The sequence below is a fragment of the Trichosurus vulpecula genome, chromosome 4 (assembly GCF_011100635.1).
Source record: "Trichosurus vulpecula isolate mTriVul1 chromosome 4, mTriVul1.pri, whole genome shotgun sequence".
NCBI classification, from domain to species: domain Eukaryota; kingdom Metazoa; phylum Chordata; class Mammalia; order Diprotodontia; family Phalangeridae; genus Trichosurus; species Trichosurus vulpecula.
The window spans coordinates 98,608,401-98,631,331 of record NC_050576.1 but is presented as its reverse complement, the minus strand read 5'-3'; the positions used below and the strand labels follow the sequence as shown (position 1 = coordinate 98,631,331).

Sequence of the window (22,931 nt, the reverse complement as noted above, 5' to 3'; positions counted from 1 at the left end):
TATAAGTAGTATTATATTATTAAAATAACAGATATTTTTTGTAATCTTAGGTATTTTGTTTAATACATTTAAAACATTCTGAGACAGGTTCTATAAGATTCACCAGACTGTCAAAGGGATCCATGAGACCGAAAAAAAATAAGAACCTCTGGGCTACATCATATCTGAGGCCCATCTATTTCCAAATCTTATTTAACTGATAATCCCAGTTTAATATGGCCTTGATAGCAATTTTTGTAAAAATATTCCAAAACTTATTGAGATAATACCTTCATGTGGCCTGGAAATGGTGACTTCTTCTATAGAGGTCTGAGGGGCAACCTCTAAGACTGCTCAGTATGGACCGTCAGTCTGTTGCTATCTAACTTCCATGCAGTTTTGAGAAGTTTTATTCCCAAAGCACAGTTCTGACCGTATCAACAGATCCTTAAGAAATTCCAGCGACTCCCTATTTTCTCTAAAATTCAATACATGGGGCTTTGTTTAGCATTTAAAGTCCTTCATACTGTGGTTTTTTGGGAATTACTCTCCTTCACAAACTTCCAGCCCTACTGGCCTACTTGTTCTTAGAATACAACATCACACCAACCTTTGCCCAGGCTGGAGATCCCCTGATTGGAGTGGCCTCTCCCTTCACTTTAGAGTCTTAGAATACTCAGGTCTCTTTAAACTCAGGACAAATGCTGCCTCCAACATGAAACCTTCTCAAGCTCCACAACCCTTAGTGGCCCTTTTTCAGATTATCTTATACTGTTTATGGAGAGCGTCCCAAAAGTCGTAAGGCAGTTAAAACTGCATAGGTTGCATTTACTTGCATGTTTATATTTATCATTTTCCCTGATAAATGTAAGCTCTTTGAGGACAGGGACTGTTTCATTTTTTGTCTTAGTATCTCCAGTACCTAGCATAATGCCTAGCACATAGTAGAAATGTGTTAAATGCTATTGCTTGATTAGTGAAGAGGCTATATACATTCAAAGATCATTCTGTACCAAGCCATGCAATGACTTAAACTACATATTTTATTCAGCGGATATAAGTTCTATTGATAACACAAAATTCTTCAGTCATATTCCCTGGTTTACTCCCTGCCCAAATTATTTGCTCTTTGTGATGAAGTTTTCCTGTAAGATAGCTATATAACTATTTCATATATTTATTTTCCCATAGTCAGCTCCTCTTCATTTTTTATTCTCTTTCTTAATCATTCATTATAAAATTCTTGAGAAACATGTTCACAGAATGCCCTCTTTGCTTTTCTGTCTTTACCACTTAAAATCCTTCCCACCAGCTCAAATGCCACTTCCTTTATGGTGTCGTCCATGATAACCACATCTTAGACTACAACAGAAATATTTTTCCATGACCAATAGAAATACCTATTTTTGAAAATGAGCACATCAATCTTGGGTATGAAAAAATATGTTAGATCTTAAGGACAAATAGTTCTCACTCAAGTCTTATAACAACGACTTATTATGGTGCTGAAGGGGCCATTTACTCTTTGGTTATGGCTGCAGAGCATAAGTCCTAGAAGGCCCTACCAAGCTGGAAAGGCATCACGACATGAACTCTGATGGGCAATAAGTGTGTGATCTAAGGAAAAGCCTGGCTGAATTTAGAGAAGCTCACTCCCCAAAAGATGGGCCACCAGAATAAGACATTTTGGGCCCCAAAGGAATTTCTACAGGAAGGCTTTCTCAGTACTTAATTCTGGTGCCTTCCCTCTGTTAATTGCACATTTTTTTTGCTTGTTTTCTTCCCCTTTAGATTATGTGTTCCTTGAGGACAGGGACAATCTTTTATCTCTCTTTGCATCCCCAGTTCTTAGCCCAGTACCTGGCACCTAGTAGGTCCTTTATAAGTGCTTACTGATTAAATAACTGACTCCTACTCATGTAGGAGTGGAAGAAAGAAGAAAATAGTATCTAATATTAGATAGCCATTAAACAGTAGCTGCTGTAGCAACAGCCTACATAAGAAGGAGAAGGAGTTCTAATCACATGATATCAGTAGCTTGTCATTTGACCCTAGCCCTATTACTTGACCTTTCTCTGGTTCAACTTCACCCATACAAAATGGAGAGAGCAATGTGGGCTATTTCATCACTTTATTGCAAGACAGAACTAATAAAAATGACTACAGGAATGAGTGCAAATGTAAATGAATTCACATTCAAGCTCATTTACTATGGGAGTGATAAGATGGATGCTTTCAAAGCATGTGAAGGCATTTTTCAACCTAACCTACAATTGTGAATATTCTAGACTAGTAGTATCAAACTCAAGATGGGAATGGGGGACACTAAACCATACATAAGGATCCCTGTGGGTTGGATACTGACTTAGGAAAGTACATATTAACATTACCTATGTTCTTTTTTAAAATTTATTTCGTTAACTATTTCCTAAATACATTTTAATCTGGTTGGGGCACTTAACATGTTTGACACTATGTTCTAAACTAGGGGTTCTTAATATTTTGGAGTTGTCAATCCTTGGGCAATCAGGTGAAGCCTATGTACTCCTCAGAAAAATGTTGTTTTTTTTTTAATTCCATGAAATGAAATACATAGGATTACAAAGAAAACAGGTTACTGAAAATAATTTTTTTGACTCATACAATTTCACACACATGTTAGAATCAGGGGACTCCAATTTAAAAACTAATGATATAGACCCTATAATATACTCAATTTAGGGTTTGACTTGTATTACCAAGTAATATTTTATCTATCACTTTCTTTCATACATTTAATAGAAATTAGGTGCAGCAATGGATAGAGTACTGCCTCTAGAGGCAAGAAGACCTGAGTTCAAATTTAACCTCATACATTTACTAGCTATGTGACCCTGGGAAAGTCACTTAACCTCTGTTTGTCTCAGTATCCACATCTGTAAAATGGGGACAATAATGGCACCTACTTCCCAGGATTGTGTGAGGATCAAATGACATAATAATTGTAAAGTACCTGGCATATAGTAAGTGTGAATAAATGTTAGTTATCATTATTATTATTAAAGGTAATCTCCTGAAAAATAACCCTATTAACAAAAGTAGGAGAGGTTTTTTTTTTATTTTGGGACCTCCTGAGTAACATTGATTTTACAATCCATTAACATCCTAAGTCAAGTCAATGAAGGTTCTAATCTGAACCTCTGAAATTTTTTAAGTGGCTGAGGAGAAGAACATGGGCACAAAGATGATTTATCGATTCTTATTTCACAATGAATGTCCAATGACATCAATCAAATTCTGTCCACCTTTGGAAATACGCATTCTTTTCAACCCTCACATTTAGATTGTCCTAATGTATGGTATTTGTAAAATGAAAATTCTTGATAAGTGGTTCTGGGAATCAGCATGATTAAAAGTGTACTTCCCATGAAGATATATGGAGAAAGATGCTATGTGCATACAGAGAAAGAACTGATAAATAGAAGTTGTATAAAAACATTATATATTATCTATATATGTGTATGTGTATATATACATACATATATATTTATACATATATACCTCTTCGTGTCTAATGGTAGCCAACTCTAGGGTGAGGGGAGAAAAGAAAAAAAAAGCAATTTACATGATAATTTTATTTTTATATTTATAAGGCATAGCAAGTTGTACATAATAGATTTGCAGTTTCATATGTAATCATCTTCTTATTATACTATATTATCAAAATGCTTGTTTTATTCCATAAATTAAAAATAAAGTAAATTAAATTTAAAAAAATATATAGGTCAAAAGAAATATCAAGTGATGAGGCTAATATTTAAACTAGTTTAGGTCCCCAAATGGGTTTTGAGACCTAGTCACAATTTACTGACTGAAAGAGCTCCATTTATGATGCAGAAAAATGATAAGGATTTAAGTGTGGACACTCAGATCACCACTGCTATGTTAGTAGTCAAGCCTACCCTGATAGAAGAATAACATCAAAATGGCATGTTTCATCTTGCACCTATGTGTCTTGGCTATACCATACAGGAAACAGTTTTTGTTGCTTCAAAAACAGTAAAGTCGGCATATGTTAAAGACCATGTTACAGAACTGTCTTGCCTCTTCCTTCAAAAAAAAAATTCACGACAATTCAATGTCTTCTGTAATATCACTCCCTTTCCTTCTTTCTAGTTCTGTTATTGGCTGCCATGCTTCTGCCAAGCAACAGAGCTCCTCATATTCAATATTTATCTACTGTTAGCATTCACCCTATCTCAGGAGCTGTCTTTTTTCCTCTGCTCAGCGCTTTTGCTTAGATGCTGTTCCTTACCATTAAAAAATCATTTTCCCCATAAAATGTTTCATGGCCAGAATCCTTCTACAAACCAAATCCTGCAGCTTTTTAAAACAAAGCCCCAGGCCTAAGCATCACCATTTAAGTAGGATAGGAGGACATGATAAGTGATATCCAGAGTTCTGGTTCCTGGCACACTGAGGTCAAAATAGAGTTTGTCATCTAGGACACTGATTTACTATAAGGGTCCCTGTAAGACTTCTTTTCAATATGACAGGTGACATCATACCTATTCAGCTCCACAAAAATTCCTATTATTTCAACATTCCAAAGTGGAAAAACAAAACAGAAAAAGAAAAGACATCTCCCTGGAAGCCAAGATATTTACGAAATTATGCAGGGGCTAGAGGGATGCAAGTAGAATGTTCCTGAGAACATAGAAACTTCAGACAGATGCATATTTTTCACCAATGAATTAGAAGAGAATGGGAATTCTCCAATTTGGAAAAAAGTCAAACTGCTCTACAGATAATAGTATAAGTGAATATAATGTAATATACACATAATATACATATAATATAATTGTAGGAGAAGCTTGCATAGAACAATCTAGTTAGAGATTGGCAGTTGATCATCTATGGAACATAGGTTTTTCTGAAGAACTAATTCTTCTAAGAAAATTACAACGATTCACCAATGGCATCCTCCCAACTGCCAGGCATATACACATTTCATACATCATTCACATTTCCTTCCTCCTCCTTATATTCTTCTTACATACAAAATGAGGTGGAGAATGAATGTAAAAATAAACAATGGACAAATTCCATTTTTTCTCAACCATGAATCTTTTAAACACAAATGTTCTGTGTTATTTTTGTTTTCTTTTATCTTTTGTGAGCTGGGCTATTTTTTTAGTTCCTCTCCTTTTGCATATGCTGATAGACACAAGGACTGGTCCAGTGATTTCACTGATATAGAGAATTTTCTGATAAGGAAACTCCCTCTAACAAGGCAGATTGGCTTCTATTCTGCAACTTACTGTAGTAAAAAGCTGCCTAGATAACTGGAAAGTTAAATGACTTGCCTACAGTCATATAGCCAGTATGTGTGAAAGGTAAGACTTGGAACCAGGTCTTCCTGGCTCCAAACCAGCTCTCTCTCTGCCCACTGCACGACACTGCCACTCTACTCCCAGAGAGTAAGATTTGTGATATGTCAACCACTACACAGACAAATAGCCAGTGTAAAGTATACTTTGTTATGTACCGGTGCTCTTAAAAAGAGCCTTTAATCAATCAAGTATCTTAATAATAGCTTATTAGGACCGTGCTAGGTTCTAGGGATACGAGTATAAAGAAAGAAATAATCCCTGCTCAAAATGGATTGACATTCAAATATGGGAGAGAAGAGCATCATTTTTAGATCATATTTATTGAATGATACTATGTTTATGAGGCTCATCTAATAATGATTACATAAAATTTGTGCTGTCAATACTATGGTTAGATGTTGGGGAGAGATATAAATTAGTTTGTGTTTACCAGCTTAAGAACTTCTATTGTTTGCTATTGTACTTTCAAATATTCAAAGCCTGCTATTAACTCATCAAGGTGCATATCACTGCCAACAATGCAGAATATAATGCAACCGTGCCCGTGGTCTGTTGTCCATATCCGTCCATTGATCTGCCATTGGGGGAGGGGGATGAGCATCTAAATGTGACAAGGGCCTTCCTCAATTTTCTTTAACATCATGAGGATACGTAACATCTTTCCTCTTCCCCCAAACTGCTGGAGCCTTCCTCCTTCCAATAGGCTACATTGTATCTGGTTTTATGTGTTTCCTATAGTCTTACATATGTGTATTATTTCCCACTAGAATATAAGCTCCTTGAATGCAGGGGATGCATCATTTGTCAAGGTGCTTAGTAAATGCTTGTTGATTGACTGATATCATGGAAAAGTAATGATTGAACCCCTTGTATTATGAGCTGAAGCAGAGATAGAACCAGGGCACATTCATTTGTTCCCTGAGAGAAATAGACAAGAAAAGCATAGAGCTACAATCATAAATGTGCTTTGGGGTTTGAATTTTGCAAAGTTCCTTCCTCACAACAATGAGGCAACAAACTTTTCCTTATATAAATAAATCTGTCTGTCCTAAAATGTATATAAGCTGATTCCTTATTTTCAAAGAATGTTTATTGTCTGTTGATAAATAGTTTGTTGATAAATAAATAGTTTGTTGATAAATGGATAAACTTTTGATATATGGTTTGATAGAAAGATTGTTGACCAGTAAGATGGACAACTAAGTTTCCAGTTGTGATTCTGCCATTACTATCTATGGAACCTTAAGCAAGTCAATTATTTTCTATTGGCCTCAGTTTCCTCATCTGTAAAAATAAGTGACTTGGACTAGGGAACCTCTAAGGTTCATCTATAAAACTTCTATGGGTTTGTTAGTCTATGTACTTGTGCTGATTCAAATAGATTAATAAAGCATGGTTGATGGCTAAAGCAGGGTGTTGTGTGCTCACTGTCACGCCACATTTGCTATTAAAGGCAACCCCACAACTTCATGTTGATCTTAGCCTATAAATGTCCTGTGTTGGTTTCATTACTTGAACAAGATGATATTTACTAAGAACTCAATAGATGGCACCATAACCCCAAAAAACTCCAGCACATCCTGTCAGAGAGCTACTTCCCATTATAATCCTGTTGTGAGACACCAGAGGAATGGAATAGATACATTAAAAAGATGAAAATGTAGATCACAGAACATTTGATCTTCAAAGCCATGTTATTCCAACACATGTATTGTTACTGAATTTACCTTTCCCAATATGTTTCTTTTACAACTTAAAATGTTTAAATGATCACATATCAAAGCTACCCTTGAAGTCACACCCCTAAGTCCTTGATCAGAGACTTTAGCAAGAATATCCCTAGAAACAGTTTGAATGAAAGATGATATCTCAAAAGGCAGATATAGTTTTAATTTTTTTTAAAGGGAAGGAATGATATTTCCAAGGGATTTAAGTATTTTAGTCTAACTAGAACTGAAAATATGATAAAATATAGGATGAGGAAAAGTAGAATGAATGCTATCCTTAGCATCTATGCTAACTATTATAAAAGCAATTTCAAATTGTGCTACTAACGAAGAGTGACTAAAATATCCGTTCACTAAGTTTTTTGGTCTCAGGCCCTGTTTACACCCTTTAAAATTATTGAGGATCAAAGAGCTTTTTTAAAATATCAATTATACCTACATATTTACCATGTTAGAAATTAAAACATTTTATGAAACTAGATTTGACTTTGTAGACCTACTGGAAGGGTCTTAGGAGCCTCCAAGTGGTCCCCTGACTACAGTTTGAGAACTGCTAACTGGTTTTAAGTGATCCAGTTGCTGAGAATTGATAATGACCAAGCCATATCACAAAGAAAAGGCATAAAAAGTACCTATGTTCCTTTTTGTCAGAGGTGGGAAAATATGGGTGTGGAGCTTCACGTATAAAGTTAGATTTCATTAATATATGTATTAGTTTTACTCAACTGCTTTTTTCCCCTCTTTTCTTCCTCTTTGTTACTAGGCATGAATGACACTCTGGGAGGGCAGAAGAAGATCTTATTAGGAAATGTAGGTGATGTAAAAACCAAAGATATCAATACAAATTTAAAACAAACAAACATAGGCACATTCTAGAGAAGCTTGTTCACAAGCTTGACTCTGTAAACAATGTTGAAAGGAGATTTCAGGGTAAGAACCATTCATACGTGAGTAACAAACTTTTTTCCATGCTAAGCAAAGTTCTCTCTTCTTTTGCTTGTCTATTAGATCTGCAGCCCAAAATTTCAAGCCAGGATTTTGGTGTTGATTACAGCAAATGTGTAAGACAGCAAGACGACTGGATCAAATCAATTAGCAAACACTTAACAGGTCACTGCTATGTGCCAGGTGCTACAGTGGATACGAAGAGATAGAAGATACAATTGATACAGTTTTTTTTTTAATTTCCTAATTTCTAATCTTCTTAATTTTGCCAAAACAAGTTTACTTAACAAGTGGGGAAACAGATACCCAGAAGCTCAATAATTTGCCCAGGATCACCCAGCTTCTGTTTCATAGAAGACCTAACACTAGAAAACCTTTGAGCCCCCATCCATTGTTCAAAAGTATACTGCCAAACAGGGAGAAAAAAAAATGAAATGAATGTATTTGCCTACCAGTTATCACAGTCAATAGGAAATAAAGTTCTTGCCCAGAAGCAATTCAGAGTAGTGGTAATACAAATGAGGATAGCAAAAACATTTCTGGACACAAAAATCTACGATTCTATGTGTAAGTTCCCCTGCCAAAGCAGATCACAGCCCATTGGTAATAACATTTAGGTAAAGCTTTGTAATTTGCAAAATACCTTACATAGATTTTATTTGAGTCCAAAGTAAACCTGCAAGGTAGATGCTACAAAAATTTTCACCTCAGTTGTACAGATGAGGCAACTAAGAGCTAGAGACATTATGTAATTTGCCTTTAGTCACACAGCTGGTGACAGAGTAGAATTTGGAACTAAGGCCTGCCTGACCAGATCCAGAATTCTAGTAAGTCCACCAGATAGCCTCTCAATCCCTTCTTAGTGAATTTCTATGACCAAACAAAAACTAAAATAATGACTTAGTGGCCAGCCTTCTAATAGTAGGCTTATCTTGACACAGGTAAATTGGTCTTCAGGCAACAGACACACAATCCATTGACAGTCATCCATGTTTGTTAGGTCTTGCTAGAATATATGTTGAACTGACAGAAGCTTTAAGAACTAAGGTCACCTCCAAACCATGATGATATATTCCAGAGGTACTTCAGAGGTGGTCAACAAAGTGCTTAATAAATTGTTGAATCAAGAGATCTTGGAAGTCATCTAGGACCACAGGATCATGTGATTTAAAGGTGGATCTAGCAAAAAATCCTATCTTTTGGCAATTAAAAAAACTATATTTGAACTTGGGAGATCTAGGTTATAGTCCCAATTCTGCCATTGTGTAACATTGTGTATAAATCACTTCATCTCTCTAGGACTCAGTTTCCTTATCTGCAAAATGGAAGGTTTGGATGAAAAAATCTTTAAAGTTTTACTTCACTATGAAATTCACAAGTTCTGATTCAGTGCTTCCGCTAGGGAAGGGTGTGGTCCAGTCAACAGAACACCATGGTATCAAAGTCATATTAAATATCATTCTAGCACCTAATGACTTGAGGCTACTTATCAATTAATTCCACAAAATGTGGAATTATGGAACTGAGGCAAAGTTACATTTATAAAGAAGTGGAAGCTTAATAGTGTTAGGGAAAATTTAAAATAAATATAAGCCATAAGGACCTATAAGAAGTTGCCCATTCTTCTTAGCATAGATGGCCAAGTAGTATGCTTGCAGCATTACTTAGTTTGGTATGTCAAGGATCCATGGTTTTGGTGATACAGCTGTTTCTTCCACCAACAAAGATTACGACCCCTACCTAGATGCCAGGAGAATTCATTTGATGCATGAGCCAAAAAGATCAATCCCTGCTACAACCAATATGGTAAGGGACCTTGGCAAACTTAGCTCGGTGTATTCTCATACAGCAGAAATATTGTCCATCACTAACCCAACATGCAAAGTCTTTTCATTTCAGAATTTAATCATCCTTATTGCTTGTGGTGGTATTAGTACTTTAAAGTTTGCAGAACTTTTTACCAACATCATTTCACTTTCATGACCACCTTGGAAGGTAGGTGTCATTATTATCCACATTTTGCAGGTGAGGAAGGTGAGGTTCAGAGAGGTCACATAGCCAGTAAGCATCTCTGTTAAGATCTGAAACCAAGTCTTCTGATTCCTAATCCAGTCTATCCATCATATCACACTACATACAATTTATCCTCTACTAGCAAAACTTTTAAAATTCAGGGTCATGTCCATGACATAAGACACTGGATAAGGACTTGACCTTAAACTAGCAGTATAATGGAGGAAAAATAAAAATTTTTGAAAATATCTTTTCCGCTACAGTTAGGGAAGTCAACTTTCCTACTATTTACAGTTAGAACTTGTAGAAGACAGGTATGCCAATGTGAGAGGGATGACAAAAACAAACTTTCCCAGTCCTCCTTCATGTTAGTACCTTCTCTTTGAGGCTACCCTCCAAATATCCTGTGTTACCTTGCTTTTCAGTAGCTTTTTGTATGTTGTCTTCCCCATTAGATTGTGAACTCTTTGAGAGCAGGGACTATTCACTACCTTTCTTTGTGTCCCCTAGTGTTTAACACAGTGACTAGTATACAGAAGGTATTTAATAAATGTTGCTGACTAACTAGTGCAGCTAGGTGGGCCTGGAGTCAGGAAGACCTGAGTTTAAATCCATCCTAGAATACTTATTAGCTATGTGACTCTGGGCAAGTCACTTAACCCCATTGGTTTCCTCATCTGCAAAAAGAGGCCAAGAAGGAAATGGCAAACCACTCCAATATTTTTGCCACAAAAACCCTAAATGGGATCATGAAGAGTCAGACACAACTGAACAACAACAAAGCTGAATAACCAGTTGTGGAAGACTGGTATAAAAATGTGGTATCCCAAGTCACACTTTTGTGAATCATCTCCAGCAACATCCTACATCCTTTCCAACCTAACCATGAAATTGGGCTCTCTGCAGAATTGAAGAGAATAAAAAGAAAGATATTTTGAGACTGCAGATTTATGGTGATTCATTTAAGTACAAACCATTTCCACATTTCACAAAAAGGGTCCACTAGAGCCACAGAGAGCAGTCAACACTCTCACCAAAGAAAAAGAGGGAAATGTCATGTAAAAACTGACAAACAGGTTACAGATTTTTGCCTTGTAGACTCTTACTCAACTTCTAGACACAGGTACACTTGATTCACCTTCAAGAGTGCTTATAGTCACCCAGGCATAAAGGGGAAAGGTCAGACTTTCAACAGCATGGAGTTTTCAATTGCCTCCTCTCAAGCCAGTCGTGTGTACACACAGCTCAGAAGCCTTTACTGGTTATGTGGTTTCTCCTGGGCTGTGCACTTCTGTTTTGTTAGGTTTTTTTCTTCTTATTCAGAGTCCCTTTAGAAAAGGAAGGGGTGCAGCTTGTGTGGTTAAGCACATAAGCTCTTTCAAATGGCGCAACTGGGTTGCCGTAGCACAAGCATAATCAGCCCTATCTCAGTGCTAAAACCACAACTTCTCTACAGCAGGCTAAAGTTTTTCAATTATGCCAGCACTCCATGTTGAACCATCTCTCTCTCTTTCTCTCTCTCTCTCTGTTTCTCTCTCTCTCTCACATACACAATTATTTGTTTAGTTTTTTTACAATCTCAATGAGAGTTTGTTTCTAAGATGAAAAATTATTTTGACTTTTCTTACTAACATGTCACTTAATTTCCACAATTATAGAATATTATTTTAGGGAAAGCATTGGTTTAGTTTAATTTTAAAACTTTGGCATTTCTTCGAGCAGGAAAACAATACTCTATAATAAATATCTGAAAACATAATGTTATTATCAAAAAAAACAAGAACAATTATGATTATAATGTACTTATATTTTGTTGCTTTGAGATCATGCATATATATTAGATTTAATAATAATACTTATTATTGCATAGTACATATATGTATGTATATGTACTATATACTGTATTTATTCATGAGTTCATATGCTTTATCCCTGTAAAGCAAGGGCTTTTATTTGGGGTCTGTGAACACTAAAAACAAATATACTGGCTAAAATGATAGAAGAGGAAAGTGACAAATGTTGGAGGAGATGTGGAAAAATTGCTGGTAGAATTGTGAAATGACCCAGCCATTTTGGAGAGCAAACTGGAATTACGCCCAAAGAGTTATTAACCTACCTATTCCCTTTGACCTAGCAATACCACTACTTGGTCTATTTCCAAAGATAATTGGGGGAAAAGGAAAAGAACCTATGTGTTCTAAAATGTTTATAGCAGCTCTCCTTGTGGTGGCAAAGAACTGTAAACTGCAGGAAAATACTTATCAATTGGGGAATGGCTGAACAAGTTGTGATACATGATTGTGATGGAATGCTACTGTGACATCAGAAATGATGAGCTCGGTGATTTTAGAAAAAAAACATAAAATAACTTGCATGAAATAATGAAGAGCAAAATGAGGAGAACCAAGAGAACATTGTATAGTGACAGCAATATTATTTTAAGAATTATATGGGATTATAAAGGACAAATGAAGAAAGATCAATATCCAGAGAAAGAACTGATAAATAGAAGTATGTATAGAATAATTTTACATATATAAATCTATTTATGTTTAATGGTAGCCATCTCTGTGGTACTATTTTATGGAAATGCGTGTCTTATTTCATAAATTAAAAAGATAAAAAGAAAAAACAAGTATACTTTGTTAAATTTAGTTTGATATAATTGATTTTCTTTGTAATCCTATGAATTTTATTTCACACACTTAACAACATTATTCTGAGAAGGGGTGCTTAGGCTTCACTACTGTGCCAATGGAGTTCATGACACAAAAAGCTTCACCAGCCAAAGGGGTCCAGGAGCCAAAAAGAGTTAAGAATTCATGTAGTGAATTATTCTTTCACATATCACTCCATTAATCAATGAGTTAGGTAAGATGACACTGCATAAAATTTGCCCACCCATAATGTAAATTGGGGTTTTGTAATCCTCATTTAATTAGGGAGGAGATTGGGGTTCTGAGGTCTAGTTAGCTCCTTAGGATTACACATGAAGTTCTCACAGAAGTTGAAATCGGAAAGTCATTATTATGTGGAAATGTCAAGTGGAGTACTTTTCACAAAGTTTCACCCACAGAAGCAGATCGATGCACTTCACCTCTGTTCTGTAAGACCACAAGTTATCCCACACTAAGTTTTTCTCATAGGGCAACCACCAATTGCCTTAAGTTGATATTTATATGAAATGCTCAGATAAAAAGTGCCTGGATCTAAAGCAATCACAATTTTATGTCAAAGGCAATTGAAAGGATAATACTTTGAGAAAGCTGGAATTTTCAGATCATTAGAATTTTTGCTGCAAAAAGTTATGGCATTGATAATATAAATAAAATCGCCTTTACCTAACATATTAACCAAAAAGCTAAAGTAATAATGTCCCCTGATATCTATTCTCATATGTTTAGATATTTAAGTATATTTTAAGAGCAAACCAGTGGGCAAAAATATAAAAAAAAAGTAGATATCTTTGGGAAATGAACAATGTTTCAATTGAAAATAATTTTTCATTCAGATTCTCTAATTTAAAACACATGGCAATGGGTAAAAGTAAATAAAACCTAATTCTGGATAACAAATAGCCATCAGAATAACTCAGTCACCCTATTCTTATGCTTCTCTTCAGATTTTTATTTATTCATTTTATAATTCTTTCTTATAAAATATTACACATTTGTCCTTTCCTTTCTATTCCTGCCATGACTACCCTAGCTCTGACCCTCAGTAACAAATCTAAGTGTTATTACAATAGCCTAATTAGGCTTACTGTCTATTTCCTGCAATTTACCCTGCACACTGTCCCCTGAAAAAAAGATTTTCTATACCACCACTTTGAGCATGTCACTGACGTGTTCAAATACTTTCAATGGCAGCCCTACTAACAGTTTCCTAGAGAATATAATCCAAACTCCACAGCCTAGTATTGAAGGAAGACCCTCAGTAGTCTGGCCTCATAATACTTTATGACTTTATTTCCTGCTTTAGTTCCCCATATGTTTCCACTAGTACCACACATTCCCCTCCTTTATCCCCCCAAACTAAACACTTTACGCATTCCTCTCTCCAAATCTTCAACTCTACCATTCCTCTGTCCTGGAATGCCTTCTTTCCACTCATCCCTTTCATGAATGCTCTTCACCCTTTGAAGGTCCACCTCAGGCTCAACCTCCTCCCAATCCACAGGAATCTTCCCCTCTTTGAGTTCCCAAAACACTCTTTGTGTGATCTATGCATTGATTATTGCATAAATACTGCCACCATTATCTATTTTATGTCTATAGCTTTCATCAACCCAACTATGTTTTAAGCTCCTTCATCACAAAGGATCATGCCATATGTGTCTTTGTAGCTTTTTGTATTTGCTTAATATTTCCCCAATTAGAATGTAAGCTCCTTCAGGGTGGTAACCACGTTTTGGCTTTTCTCTGTAGACTCCAAGCTTAGCCTTGCCCATAGCAAAGTGTTTAGTAAATAAATGCTTGTTGACTAATATTTAAAGAATCATTCTTGTTGTAGGATCCATAGGGCTGGGTTTTGAGCCAAAGAAGTTGGATTAGCATTACGGCCTTGCTATGTTTAACTTGCATGACCTTGAAGCCTTCACTGCCCTCAAAAGGAAAATGAATGAATGGATGGATGGACGAATGAATGAACAGGTTGAACCAAAGATGTCCAAGTTTCTTTTCAGCTCAAAGCTTGGATATTTAGGAAATGATTAGCCTTTCTCCACAAAGAAACAGTTGCAGGTGAAATGGTTCTGAAAGATGTGTTAATTAACCAATGTCATTTTTGTAAGTATTCTTATTCGAATTCCCACACTTTAATACTTCTGAGCTCTGTGATTTTGTCAGTCTGGATTTCTACTGCCCTCTGAAATAAACCCAACTCTCTGCACCTTAGGAAATGAAGTTTGTGAGTTACTTGGACCAAAACATTCATTACCTTATGTCCAGATTGGTGATGAGCCTCCCCAAACTAGCCCTTGAGCAATTGAAACACCAGAGGAATGAGTGGGGAGAGGTAAACAAGACAGAACACTGTCAGGGAAGGGAGGTACTTCCCCTCTGGCAATCTTACCCTGTAATCCTTACTTACACACAGAGCCCACTTTCCTTCTCATCCCAGTCAGGGACAAGGATCAGGCAGGCTGCTGCACTCTCTTTCTCCTCTCTGATACCCACATAATTAAAAAGGAAGTTGAATGATCCCTTGAACCACCCCCACCAACTGTTTGTGCCCCAAGGTGAAAATATACCCACTTACAGCTCAGAGACAGGCATTGCTAAGCCTTTCCTGCTTAGTAAGACTTGGCAGTTTTCGTTCTTTTGGTATAGTCATCGAAAATCCAGGGTCACCCCTACAGTACTATGAAATTTTTGGAGGACTTTACTAGAGACCGGAAGACTATTTGCAATAGGATTTCCATACTTATTGGAATATGCTCATGAATATTTATGATGTTACAACATAAAGCAAACTGGGGAGTTTGAGAGCCTACCTGCATAGTGCATCTGTATCTAGTCAGAACAATAACAACAAAAGTCATTTAGGTAATGACTCTGGCTCCTTCTGCTATAAAAGACTACCTATGCTCAGAGAGAGGGAAATAGTAAAGAATCAGCTTTTTTTTATTACTAATGCAGGGATTCTCTGTCTAATGGGACCCTGAATTAGGTAAGAATTTAAATGGGCCTTCTGGCTGCTGAATGACAGAATTTAGTATATTTCTTCCATCATTGTGCAGCTCGGGCCGAAGAGTTAAAAAAAATGAGGAGGGGGGGAGAATCTAAGTATATTTAAGCAAATTCCCAGGCTGCACTGCTCATTGTGCTATCTTTGCATTCCTATAATGTTCAGTATAGCGTTTTATTATACTATCAGTGTACCTCCATATAGCCCTGGGAGAGCTTTGAAAAATCCTTATCAACAACAGAGGCATGTGAATGAAAATAAAGGTACAATTACATCAAACCCTGGAAAACCACTTGATTTTCCAGGGAACTTTCACATATAATTCCCTGGTTTCTTGTTCCAAGTCAAATGAAAACTCAGGCAGTAACTGTGCTCTCTGAATACTAGGCTTCATCTCTCTGGGCACAGATCTAAACTGTGTTACCTCCATTGAGCTTTTGTGACCCAATTTCCCTTCTAAAACCCTGCAAAAAGTGCTACCCTACTAGGGACTGATAGACATCTGGCATCTGCTTCTTTACAAAAGATATAAAAACAATTTGAAAGATGCACGCAGCCATCTGGATAGAAGAGGAGACCTGGCCTCTTTTCGAACACTTCTTCTATACAGAACATTATTTGTATTGGTCTATCCGAAGTACGTTTACATGTCATAGGTAGGTTGAGGCATATTTTAAAATATATACATAGTATAAGGGTTGTATACTTTGTATAATGGTTATTTGAAAACTAAGAAATATTAAGTTTATATATTTACATATTGGTTCATTCATTCTTTTTCTTCATTCATTTGTTCATTTATTAGTTATATCAGGGGAACTAATGTACTGCCCTCATTAAAGATCTCATCAACCTTTTTTGGACTCTCAAAGTCCTGGCTAGCTGAGCATGAACTCTGATAGTCATGATTTCTACTGTGATTGGAAGGCCAGGTTAGCTAAACTTAAAGAGAGGCTCATCACTAAGAAGTTGTACACAATGTTTTCGGGGGCAACAGTTTGGAAAGACCATCCACTAAAGTATTGCTCATATCTAATAAAATCAGCTGGTACTAGACATGGTGGTGCATGCCTATAATCCCTACTAGCCAGGATGCTGAAGCTGGTGGATATCTTGGGCTTGACTTTCTGATGCAGTGGGATATGTGGATCAAGTATCCACAATAAGTTTAGCACTGGGGGGGGGGGGGGGGCAGCACCTGGGTGGCGCAGTGAGTGGAGCACCAGCCCTGGAGTCAGGAGGACCTGAGTTCAAATCTGGCCTCAGACACTTGACACACTTACCAGGTGTGTGACCTTGGGCAGGTCACTTACCCCCAATTGCCCTGCCTTCCCCCCACCAAAAAACATAAATCTAGCACTACCAATATGGTGGAACTTCAGGAACAAGATGGGGATAAGGGAGCTGGCCGGCCTAAGGAGCTTCTAACCCACCCAAGTTAGAAATAAAGAACAGCAAAACTTCCATGCTTATCAGTAGTGGGATCTGCCTATGAGCGGCTGTCATATTACCAGCCTAGGTGAGTTACGAAGACCCACTTTCCAAAATAAAACCAAAACAAACAAACCATAGTTGGTACTAATGGAGCACTTGATGACTTATAAAGTACCTTCCAACTCACAATCTGCAGAGATAGCTAGTCCAAGTGTTATTATCTCCATTTTCAGAGTTGTTATTGAGTGCTTTCAGACTCTCTGGATTCCATTTGGGATTTTTTTGGCAAAGATACTAGTGGTTTGCCATTTCCTTCTCCAGCTCATTTTATAGTCGAGGAAACCAAGGCAAACAGGGTAAAGTGACTTGCCCAGGGTCACAGAGCTAGTAAGTATCTGGGGCCAGATTTGAACTCACAAAGATGAGTCTCTTGACTCTAGGCCCAGAACTCTATCACTGTGCCACCTGGTATTAGTATTATTATCTGTGTTTTCCAATGCATATATGATAGTGTGCCCACAGTTCCACAGAAGCTGTCATTGAGAATTCTAAGCCAGATCTCTGGAGAAGCAGCCTGACATAGTGGGGAGGTCTCTAGATGTAAAGTTGGAGTCCCAATTTTGCTACTAATAACAACCTTTCTGTTTAAGCCTCAGGTTCCCCATCTTTACAAGGAAAAGGTTGGATTAGATAATCCCTGAAAAATCTTACAACTCTAAAACAATTATTTTATGACTTTAAGCCTTTTATGACTTTAATGCTTTTTCTACTACACTGCACTAATTTATAGAGACATTGTTATTGGCTTGGTGAGGGAGTACTCACACTCAAGTAATCCTGTATTTTCAAGAGTTTTATTTTTATGATATCCAGGTGGTATCCAAATACACAAATCATACAGTACTTGAGAACAAGGCCCATGATGTGGACAGAACTAGGGCTTAATGGAGGTCTGTTGAATTGAAACTCATCAAATTCTGTTGTTTGGAACCCCGCTCACTGCTCTCCCCAATACATCCCAACTTCTAGGCATAAAATTAGCACATAACTTAATAAATATTTTTGGATGGAATTTAAATTGATTTGACTGAATTCAGATTTCTCCAAGAGCTGAATTTACCCCAATAGTACTTTACTCTCATTTTAACATGTTCATGGATTCATTCTTTCATTTAGTGAGGGAAGAAGGAGAATTTTTACTTTCCAGTTGGTTATAAATTTTTTTTAAAAATAAAATTAATGAATTTTATTTTTCGCTTTGTTCTATATCTGTCCTTCTTAATATATATCCTGGATTATATAGTGCCCTAATCCAGTAGGGAGGCATAGTCTGTGGTTTGAGCAGTTATAATTCTGGTATATTGCTCCAGCTCCTTTGGCCTTTGTTTGGAAGTTCTTTTTTATTGACCTTGCAATCAAAAAAATTATTTGCCATGAACTATGACGCTACGTGGAAACCAGTGCATGACTCTGCCAATACTGTATTTAATCCATTAAAGCCTGTCCTATGTTCCTTGTTCATAATACTGAGCCTTAGCCTTCCCAGAACCACATGGAAATCTAATCCATAGACGCTGATGCTTGGATTGTATTTATTCAATTCCAGGATCGGTGCATTTTTAGATTCCAAAACTAAAGTTGACAGTGTCTAAGAAGTTCATTTTCCTTGATACATATTTGCATCCCTTCAGGCCCTTCCCTGGAATCTCTTCAGCTTTGGTTCCATGGACTTAATAGTGAACTGCTAGCCTCTCGTTCCTCCAGATATTAAAGAACTTGACAGAGTACCTCACTTTGGAGAACATTGTATTTGGTCTGTGAGATGCACTGATACTCGGGCTGCCCAGACCGGCATGTTACTGCTCTCCCTAGTGCAGACATTGAGGAATAGCTTGTGAATGCAAGGTTCCTGAGCGAAGTTCCCATTTCACCCCATCTTGCAACATTAAGGAGATCAGGAAGACACAGGCGTTTTCCTTATTTGATACATCTCTACATCTAGTAGAAAAGATGTGGGTTTTTTTTGGTGGGGTTTTTATTTCAGCCGCCTAAGAGTCAGTTGTGTAGCAGTCATATTAGAGAATTCTGGAGAGAGTCAGTGAAAGTTTTATACATGGGTAACAAATTTCAAGAAGAGATATTGGGCTAGGTAAGAATCCCATTAATACATTATCTTACTTATCCCTGGGAGAGGGCATAAATCACGGATGGCCATTAACAACTAAAGGCCTGTCAGTGTGCAATTTCATTGATGTATTAGTGAAAGTCAGCTTTTGGAGGACAGGAAAAGAATTTCAAAACTCAGAACTTTGTGGATAACTGTGAGAAGCAGTTTGGTGCATATATCACAGGTGTGTATTATCCTTTACCTTTTCTCCCTGTTTTGCACCTGTGCTCAATTCCAGTGCAAATGTGTCTATTGAGAAAAGAGGCCTTTGATGGAATTGGAGGTTCTTGGGTGGGGGGATGTGCTCTAATACCCTTTACCCCTAATCAGGTTTTAGAGGTTATTGGCCCAGGGATGACCAGAGGTTCAAAATGCCCTATAGAGTAGAAACACCTGTAAACTAAAGTTGGGAGCCACAAAGTATGGTCTTTTAAAATGCCAGAAAATGGCTGAAACAAGGAGTGATTGTCATAAGCATGTGAAGTTTCAGAGGATCACATTCTTTATAGGATAATAGTGATGACAGGGAAAGAGACAGAGATACGGAGATAATACTTACATACACGTATTTTAAATAATATAAAAATAGAAATAGGAAATGAACTCAAATGGAAAATGTGGTACATCTTAGGTAACCCTAGATAAAAGATTGAACAAATCCACTAGGTTTTTTTAAAGTCTACAATAAATGAAGTTTTCCACACACATAACAGGGACCTTATCCCTACTTTACCAAGTACGTAAGTACTTAAAATAGAAAGTATATTTTCCACCTGGAAAAATTAGCAAATTGTCTCCCACTCACTTCAATTATAGCTTTGGGTTTCTTTGTTTTTTAAGTATTATCCTGAGAGAATGGAGAAGACCAAGGGCTACTCCCTCAACAATTAACACAAAAATATTACATTTACAGTTGATTTCAAATTCTTAGCTTTGGGACTTTGAGCTTATTTATTCCTATAAAGTTCCTAATTTTTTCCTGTCAATAAGCTAAAAAGAGCTACATAAAGAAAGTGATAAATGCAGAGTCTCAAAGAAATTAGAGGAGTAAGAGACAAATCTACTAAAGAGTCCATTCAACTCGAAAAGAAATATTTATTAAGCACCTTCTATGCACATAGTGAAAGGCAGTGTTGTAATAGATAGAAATCTGGCTTTGGAGTCAGAAAGAGTCGGGTTCAAGTCCTTTCTCTAGCACATACTGGCTACATGACCTTAGACAAGTCACTAACAACAGCTAAGCATTTATGGTTTGCACAATGGATTATATGATTAACTCATTTCATCTTCACAATGACCCTATGAGGTAAGTCTACTGTTATCCCCATTTTACAGATGAGAGAGAAGAGGAAGGAAATAAGCATTGATATGGAATCTACTATGGATTAGAAACTTTGATAAGAACTTCACAAATATGATCCCATTTGATCTAAACAATCCTGTTATTGTTATTATGTTGTTGTTCCCATTTTAAAGTTGAGAAAACTGAGGCAAATAGAGGTTAAGTGACTTGTCCAGGGTCAGATAGCTAGTAAGGGTTGGAGGCTGCATTTGAATTCAGGTCTTCCTGAATCCAGGACCAGCACTCTATCCACTAGGCACCTAGCTGCTGCCTAATGAAGAGAAGATGAAGAGATTGAACCCGAGAGAAGTTAAATGACTTTCCTTGGGTCACACAGCTAATGGGCATCTGAGGCAGGATTTGAATTCAGATTTTCTTGACTCCAAATCCAGCACTCTATCCACTAGGCCACCTAGAAGCAGAAGGAAATATTCTTTCCTGACCCGGCTTCCTACAGTCTATTGCTTATCCACTAGCAGTGAGGGAAGCAGGAGACTGTTTGATACTGACAAATTTCCCTTTTGTTCCATCGCATCTGTCCTAATGCCCTCCTCCCTTGCTGAAACAAAGCTAGTCCAGCACATCTCTATGGTGGTCATAAGATCCAACAGGAAAAAATAAACTATTTCAAATAACATTAGCTTCAGTTATAAAGAATAGCTCTAATAAAGGACTGAAAAAGTGAATGATATCATATTGGACATTTTCTGCTGTGGTGATATCTGAGCATTCTCCTTAGTACACAGACCCGATATATGTGTGGGAAAGGCAATGTGAAAAGGAACTAAAGATTTTTCTTTACATTCCCTTAAATATCACAATTATTCTACTGCCATTACGGAATAGTGCTTCCAAAAGAAGAGAGATCGCAGCTTCAATTGAGCTCATGGAAAGATTAAGCAAGAGCACTAGACGATTCTATGCTCTTTCCTGCTCTTCAATCTAAGTTTGCCTCTCATTATTTTAAAAATTAAATGCATAAATATCTGCTTGTATCAACAGCTGTTAGTATAGAGTGCAAAATGAATCTATATGTATGTATGTATATGCACACATATGTATATAGTTGATATTGAGGGCAAACCTTTTTTCTTTCTAATGTAATAATGGACCTGTGGTTTTATTGATTTAGGGAGTTCCTCTTAAAGAAACTCCATCTACCAGTGCATCTGTTCTGCTATTTATAATCTCATTTTGGAATAGCAGTGCTTCCAGCCCAGTGCCCATGGCTGTGTTCCTGGGAGGCACCCCTGGAGAGATGCTGCCTGGCACCTGCTCCTGTAGATGCTACAGCCACAGCTACTGAAGACCCTGAAAGGAAAATTCTTACCACCAAAAATCCTTAGCGCTGTCCAAAAGGTCCAGCTTCAGAAACTGATCTGATTTTATCAGTGGAAATTAAAGAAGAGGCATTAGTACTGTACTCTAAGGATCATGGGACTTTTCCATTTGATTTGCAGTTTCCATAAGTTTTGTCTCTCCCATTAGAGTGTAAGCTCCTTGAAGGCAGGGACCTTTTCTGTGTTTATCCTCAACATTTAGGGATTTGTGCATAAGAAGTACTTAATAAATGTTTTCACTAATCATTCTTAGCAGTTGCTTGGGGTGTTAAGAGATTAAGTAACTTGCCCTGGACTTAATAGTCAGTATTTGTTGGTTTGGAAATAAACCCAGGTCTTCCTAATTCCAAGGTCACTTCTCTATCCATGCTGCCAAAACATTTTTATACACTAAATGGATATAGCATACTGTTACTTATGGAAGAATACCAAAGTTAGATGTGGAAACTTATTTGTAGAAGTTATTAGAAATTTCTACAACACATGAAATGGGAGCATGTGTAGAGAAAGATGTGTCTGTAGGTTGATGGTTTGAAGGAAAGAAGCTGGGTTAATTCCAGTCTCTTCTGGATGGTAGAAGTTATGCGCAGGTGGTATGATGGACAGAGCACTGGACCTGGAGTCAGGAAGACCTGAATTTAAATGTGATCTCAAATACTTACTAGCTGTGCAACCCTGGGTAAGTCATTTAAGCAATGCTTTCCTCAGTTTCCTCATTTGCAAAATGCAGATAATAAGACCTCCTCCCTCACAGGGTTGTTGTGAGGATTAAAGAAGATAGCATCTGCAAAGTGCTGAACACACTGGTGCATAGTAGGCACTGTAAAAATGCTTATTCCCTTCCCTTCCCTACCTGGAGAATATCTATAGAGATATTATGGCTTGTCACCTATCATAGATATAACAGCTGCTAAAGTGGAACCA

At 37.1% G+C, this 22,931-nt stretch overlaps 1 protein-coding gene across 5 annotated transcripts in view; it reads right to left on the bottom strand.

Moving 5' to 3' along the window:
* The window catches only part of PTPRC (protein tyrosine phosphatase receptor type C), a 139,795-nt gene that overhangs the window by 71,579 nt on the left and 45,285 nt on the right, over positions 1–22,931 (bottom strand). The gene's annotated exons all lie outside the window — the stretch shown is intronic.